At 39.2% G+C, this 8,155-nt stretch overlaps 1 non-coding gene across 1 annotated transcript; it reads left to right on the top strand.

Moving 5' to 3' along the window:
* The first annotated feature begins 1,791 nt into the window (after positions 1–1,791).
* Positions 1,792–1,910, top strand: LOC145404529 (5S ribosomal RNA). The gene has a single exon (XR_013898186.1). It is a non-coding gene; the product is annotated as a 5S ribosomal RNA (ribosomal RNA).
* Positions 1,911–8,155: the final 6,245 nt, after the last annotated feature.

Consider the following 8,155-nt stretch of genomic DNA (forward strand, 5'->3'; position numbering starts at 1 on the left):
GTGTGGTGTGGGGTGGCGTGACGTGGTGTGGTGTGGGGTGGCGTGACGTGGTGTGGTGTGGGGTGGCGTGACGTGGTGTGGTGTGGGGTGGCGTGACGTGGTGTGGTGTGGGGTGGCGTGACGTGGTGTGGTGTGGGGTGGCGTGACGTGGTGTGGTGTGGGGTGGCGTGACGTGGTGTGGTGTGGGGTGGTGTGACGGTGTGGTGTGGGGTGGTGTGGGGTGGTGTGACGGTGTGGTGTGGTGTGGTGTGGTGTGGTGTGGTGTGGGGTGGTGTGGTGTGGGGTGGTGTGGTGTGGGGTGGGGTGGTGTGGGGTGGTGTGGTGTGGGGTGGTGTGGTGTGGGGTGGTGTGGGGTGGTGTGGGGTGGGGTGGTGTGGGGTGGGGTGGTGTGGGGTGGGGTGGTGTGGGGTGATGTGGGGTGGGGTGGGGTGGGGTGGGGTGGGGTGGTGTGGTGTGGGGTGGTGTGACATGGTGTGGTGTGGGGTGGCGTGACATGGTGTGGTTTGGTTAGACTGTGTGGTTAGGTTGGGTTTGATTCAGGTAGGAATGGAAAGACTGGGGAGGGACGAACGTAAAAATCATATCATTTAAAATATTTCCTCAACTTTCCCAATCACTTTCATGTTTGCCTTTCCTCCTTACTTTGGTTTATTATATCAAAGTTTTACTAAAATACACTTTCAAATTTTCCACCCATTTTTATAAACCAAGAAAATAAAACATGCAATATATGTTTTATATATACTGTATATATTAATTATATTCATTTATACATCATTATATTTTTTGTTTTCTTATACTGGATTATTCACCATTATATATTTTGGTTTTATATATATGGGTTTATTTTACTAATTTATACACCATTATATATTTTGGTTTAATATATATGGATTTATTATACTGAATTATACACCATTATATTCTTGGCTTTAATATATATGGATTTATCTTCAATTATACATCATTATATATTTTGGTTTAATATATATGGATTTCTTTTCTTCACTTATACACCATTATATATTCTGTTTCAATATATATGGATTTCTTTTCTTCAATTATACACCATTATATGTTTCGGTTTAATATATATTGATTTAGTATACTTAGTTATACATCATTATATATTTTGGTTTAATATATACGGATTTATTATGCTGAATTATACACCATTTTATTCCTTCATTAAATATATTTGGATTTATTTTCTTCAATTATACACCATTATATATTTTGGTCTAATATATATGGATTTAGTATACTTAGTTATACATTATATTCTTTGGTTTAATATATATGGATTTATTATACTGAATTATACATTATATTCTTTGCTTTAAAATATATGGATTTAGTATATTTAGTTATACACCATTATATTCCTTCATTAAATATATATGGATTTATTTTACTGAATTATACACGATTATATTCCTTCATTAAAAATGCTTGATTATATTAGATTCAATTATACACTATTCTTTCATTTTATATACTGAATTATACACTTATATTCTTCCCTTTAACCCATCGTTAGTCAGGTGAGGTGCTTTGCCACCTCAAATTTTTTTAAAAGCTCATAATTCCTATCCAGTAATTCGAACATTTCTCTCCGTTCCAGTACTCTCCTGATTCAGTGAGGGGAGGCACCATGTGGATTAGTTTAGTCCTGCCTCTGCTGTAGTGAGAGAGAGGGGCACTTCCCCCCTCTCCCCTGGGGTGTCCAGTCACCCCATCCAACTAACCATTTAGATCATCTTGTGGCATTTTTTTCTTTAATCTTATTTTTCCAACAGCCATACCACGTTGAGTACACCACTTCCCGTTCGATCAGCGAAGTTAAGCAACGTTGGGTCTGGCTAGTACTTGGATGGGTGACCGCCTGGGAACACCAGATGCTGTTGGCATAACGTTCTCCCTACGTGTCAAGTGGGGTTGGAGGAGGATTAGTGCCCCTCCCTGTAAAACAATTATCTCTAAGCCCTTGGCCACCCCGTTTGGGATACATGGCGTCTGGCAATGAATGAATGAAAAATCATTATACTGTATTTTAAAAATCACTAAACGTATTTTCCTGTGCGTGTTTACCTGACAAATGAGATACGAGTCCATTTGTTATATTTTTACTGATATTATAATTTATTATTTTATTATTATAAATTAATAAACACCACCTACAAGGCATTCAATCTTTTCATTAGTGATTGCATATGATGAAGTGGCAGTATGAATATATTTTACATTAGCAACACTACATGTATTTCTACATTGAGGTTTTGTATTACCCCAGCAATTTAACCTCATTTGAATACACCACAGCACTAACAATGGGTTAATGTATATATGGATTTAGTATACTGAATTATACACCATTATATTCCTTCATTTAATATACTGAATTATGCAGTTATATTTTCTTTTTATATACTGCATTATACACCACTATGTTCTTCCCATCTTTCAAAAAATATATGTTAGTGGAGATGGTTGCGTATTTCATCTTTTATCTATCTTTTACTTATGGGATTTTTTATCGAGATGGATAGTAATACAATATCCGGTTTGACGCCTTACTGTATTATTGTACTGTATCATTACTTTATTATTATTGTACTGTATCATTACTGTATTTTATGTTTAGTTCTCATCTTTTACTCATAGGTATTTTTAGGACAGAGGGTTGAGATGGATAGTAATACAATATCTGATTCAAAACCTTACTGTATTGTATCAATACTGTATTATATTATCACTGTACTGTATCATTACTCTATTTTACGCTTGTTACTGTATTACTGTTCTGTATAATTATTGTATTTAGTTTAGTTTCCATCTTTTACTCATGTGTATTTTTAGGACAGAGGGTTGAGATGGATAGTAATACAGTATCAGGTTCAACGCCTTACTGTATCATTGTAACGCTGTACTGTATCATTACTGTATTATATTATTACTGTACTGTATCATTACTGTATTGTATTTTATCCTTACTTTGCATCTTTTACTCATGGGTATTTTTAGGACAGAGGGTTGAGATGGATAGTAATACAATATCCGGTTCAATGCCTTACTGTTTTACTGTATTTCTTTACTGTATCATTACTGTATTGTATTCCAGCCTTACTTTCCATCTTTTACTCATGGGTATTTTTAGGACATAGGGTCGAGATAGATAGTAATACAATAACTGATTCAACACCTTACTGTATTACTGTCCTGTATCGTTAGTATATTGTATTTTATGCTTATTAAACTATTACTGTCTATCTATCTATCCGTCTATCTATCTATAGTCCGACGCCCTAATCCCGCAAAAAGTGGCCGCAGACAAAATGCCTCCAAGTCACTCTGCCACCCACCATTTGACTGCCCTCCCCCCAACTCACTCCCCCCTCCCTCATATACCTCTCAACTCCATCCCTCCACCTCATCCTTGGTCTCCCCCTCCCTCTCTCCCTCCCTAAACTTCACCTAAATACACCCTCTTAGTCAGTCTTTCATTCTCCATTCTCTCCACATGTCCAAACCACCTCAGTGTACTCCATCCCTCCACGTCATCCTTGGTCTCCCTCTCCCTCCCTCCACATCACCTACATACACCCTCTTAGTCTTTCATTCTCCATTCTCTCCACATGTCCAAACCACCTCATTGTATTCCATCCCTCCACCTCATCCTCGGTCTCCCCCCTCCCTCTACTTCACCTAAATACACCCTCTTAGTCAGTCTATCATTCTCCATTCTCTCCATTCTATTACTGTACTGTATTACTATTATTGTACTGTATTATTGTATTGTATTTTATCCTTACTATCCATCTTTTACTCATGGATATGTTTTTCGGATAGAGGGTTGAGATGGATAGTAATACATATCCGATTCAACGCCCGATGCTGAGCCGATGGGGGATAATAGGTAATATCCGGGATTGGGGTTCACTGTATTAGGCACAATAAATGAGAGTTCACAGTATTATGGAAGTATTTATGGTTTTAATTTTATGTATGGAGTAAAAATATAATAATTTTTCCTCACAACATTCATCCAGCCAGCTCGATCTTGTCAGTTCCCTAGCCTCACCGACTTCCAAATCTCTCTTCCTCACACACTCATCCGCCATATCCCTCCACCTTCTCCTTGGCCTACCTCTCTTCCTCACACACTCATCCACCATATCCATCCACCTTCTCCTTGGCCTACCTCTCTTCCTCACACACTCATCCATCATATCCCTCCACCTTCTCCTTGGCCTACCTCTCTTCCTCACACACTCATCCACCATATCCCTCCACCTTCTCCTTGGCCTACCTCTCTTCCTCACATACTCATCCACCATATCCCTCCACCTTCTCATTGGCCTACCTCTCTTCCTCACACACTCATCCACCATATCCCTCCACCTTCTCCTTGGCCTACCTCTCTTCCTCACTCATCCACCATATCCCTCCACCTTCTCATTGGCCTACCTCTCTTCCTTACAAACACATCCACCATATCCCTCCACCTTCTCCTTGGCCTACCTCGCCCCCTCCCTCCTTCAAATTCGCTCAGATATACCTTTTTCACCACTCTATTGTTATCCACTCTCTCCACATGACCATACCATCTCAGTACACTCTCTTCGATTCTGGTGTCCACCGACTTCCTCACTCCACATCTTTCACAAATCACATTATTTCGTATCCTGTCCACTCTGTACTCCACATACATTCCTTATATATCCTATCCACCCTCTGTACTCCACATACATTCCACATATATCCTATCCACCCTCTGTACTCCACATACATTCCTCAGCAGTCCCATCTCCACTGCTCTTACTCTTGACTTTTCATTTTCATGCCACACCATAGTCTTACATCCATATGTTAAAGCTGGCACTAACACTCCTTCAAGTAAGCCTCGTGCAGCTGCAACACACAAGCCTCTGTTTCTTATCAAGGCCTTCATTGCACCAGCTACTTTCCTTCCTTGTCTCTCTCTACTTTCAACTTCTTTTGCACATTTTCTCTCTCTCTCTTCTATCACTGTAACCAGGTATTTGAACTCTCTCACCAATTCCACTCTCCATTCACTGTAACATAACACTGAGTCACCTTCTCTCTCAATAACCATCACTTTACACGTTTCTACATTTATTCTCAAGGCACGACGCTCACAGACATCAGCAAAACTCTGCACAAGCCTACTAAGTTCTTGTCCGCTATTTGCAAACAGTACTGCATCATAAGCATACAACAAATTTGTGATATTCCATCCATCACCTCCTCTCCATTACTCGTGTTTTTACTTCTCTCATCACCCCATCCATAAATGCATTGAACAACCATGGGGACATCATACAACCTTGTCGCACGCCCACACCGATGGTGAACCGTTCACTTAGTTGCCCATTAACCCTTACACATGCTTCGCTACCATCATAAAAACCTTGCCGGCATCTACCAGCTTACCATCTACACCGTACATGCGCAAAACTATCCGCAATCCTTCTGTCTACTTTGTCATATGCTTTTTCCGTACATGTGAAAAACTTTCCGCAATCATTCTGCCTACTTTGTCATATGCTTTTTCCAGATCCATGAATGCCATAAACACCTTATGGTCCTTCTCACAAACCTTCTCTGCTATCTGTCTCACTGCAAATACTTGATCCACACATCCTCTGCCACTCCTAAACCCGCCCTGTTCATCACTCACTAGGACTTCTGATCTCTCTCTTACTTTATAATAATTCTTCCATATACCTTCCCTACCACACTCAGTGTAATAATAATAATAACAATAATAGCAATAATAATGACAATAACAATAGTAATAATGAGAATAATAATAATTATGACAATAACAGTAGTAAAAATATCATAATAATAATAATAGTAATGGTAATAACAACAATAACACCACTAACAATATCAATTAAAATAATGATCACACAAATAAAAATCATCATCATCTGTACCTCCTTTCCCACCCTAGGACAGGGTGAGGAGTAGCATCATTAAACATGCAATTATAACTACAATCACAATCAACATAATATACAGTAAGAAAGACAAGTGTACAATGTGAGGGTGTGCGCATCCAAAGGGGTTCTCACGCCAAATTACAAAGTGCCAAAATGTGCGTTCGAAGTTCACCAATCTTCGCGTGACCATATCTTTGTTATTTGTCGCGTTCAAAGTTCACCAATCTTCGCATGACCATATCTTCGTTATCAGTTAGTCTAGAACTCTCATTTCTTTTCAACTAAATGGGTTCTCGTACATTCACATCGGATAGGGGAAGGGTTCAAATAATCATATCCAACATAAACCGTTTCTCTGCCCAGTAGCACCAGAAACCCCATGGACATGCATAACCTCAAAGATATCATTAAACACCAATAATAATAATAATAATAATAATAAACACAGGAAAAATAGGCACACATTTTAAACATTATACACAAAATACTTTTATATGTAATGAATAGGAATATCCAGTTTTTTTAAGAATAATTTTTACACATCACACAGTTCCAAAAAAAAAAAATAATAATAATTTGAGGTTTTAAAAAAGCAAATACACTCAAACCTCGATTTAAGGGATTTTGGATTTAAGGGACTCCATACTCTGACAAACGGACAAGACCATTCAAAAATGATACATAATGTCTTGGTTATACACATTAATACGCTTCTTTATACAGTATCCATAATATAATATTCATAATCATATAAATAAGTGAAACAGTCATTGCATTTCATAGTAAGATTGTCTTTATATGTGGTAAAACAATGGACATTTTCAAGGAAGGGACAATTTCAAGTAAGGGACATTTATCAAGTATGGGACATTTTCAAGTAAGGGACATATTCAAGTAAGGGACATTTTCAAGTAAGAGACAAGTTGATTCCCCACTCAGTCCCTTCAATCGAGGTTTGTAATAATACACACACACACACACACACACACACACAGCCAAGGATGAAGTACAGAAGGTGAAGGAGGAAGTAGAGTGGAACCCCGGAATTCATACACCTCTCTACTCGTACAACTGGGTTTTCGTACAGCTTTCTCGTCCAAAAAATCGTTCCAGTTTTCGTACAGTGACTGACTGACAAAGAGAGTGTATGTGAGTGAGGTGGAGGGGGAGAGGGAGGGGAGGCCGAGAATGAGATGGAGGGATGGAGTGGAGAGGTATATGAGAGAGGGCGGTGTGAGTTGGGGGCAGGGCAGTGAAATGGTAGGGGACAGGGCGACGTGGAGGCGATTTGTTTGTGGCCACCCCGAATGGGCCTGAGATGTCTGGCAATAGATAGATAGACAGACCTGCTATTCACACTAAAGGACGCAGCATTGTAAGTGCCACGTGCCAATCACCCTTCGTCTTCCACCAGCTACGCATCAATCATACAAGCTCCATTAAACTTTGTGATAAACTATGTATTTTCGTTACTATATTATAATCATGGGCCCTAAGAAGAGTGTGGATTAACAACAAAGAATTGGCTGGTGATACTGTTCCACATCCATCCACTTAACCCATCCACTCTCCTCAGTACAGGTAAGAGGCAGTACAATTATCATTTATATCATCTATCTATCTATCTATTGCCACTTATTGAAGAAATCAAGGAATTATTGCTAGAGTGGATTAACCCGCCACATGCCATTTTTTTTCCCCCCCCCTAATATGATAGATTTTGATGTGGAAACAAAGAATTTCGCCATTAAAATGCTCATCGAGGCTCAGAAATTGGTTTGAGTCCTGCATACTCATGTACAGGTTTAGCCGCTCTCTCACGCTCACCATGTACGTGAGAGAAAGCAGTTTTCTATATGGTATATTCAGGTATTTATGCTGGGAAGGTATAGCAATGTTCAGTAAACTTTTCTGATTACTTATTACTTCAGCACCTATCACAATCTGCGTGTCTTTCTCACTGTGAATGCATTATCTTACGTTTACTTGAAGTTGGGTACAACCTGACTATTATGTACAGTTCTGGGACTTACAAGAAGGTATTTACAACTTGACTTCACTACATAGTCTTTACACTTACAAGGAAATATTCACAATTTACACTTACATGAAAATATTTACAAAATGCCTTCACTATGTACAGCACTGGGTGAGGCACACAGGCAGAGTGAGGCAGAGCGAGCGTG

This window comes from Coenobita brevimanus, chromosome 63 (genome assembly GCF_032717465.1).
Source record: "Coenobita brevimanus isolate Jiangsu-jjx chromosome 63, ASM3271746v2, whole genome shotgun sequence".
NCBI classification, from domain to species: Eukaryota; Metazoa; Arthropoda; class Malacostraca; order Decapoda; family Coenobitidae; genus Coenobita; species Coenobita brevimanus.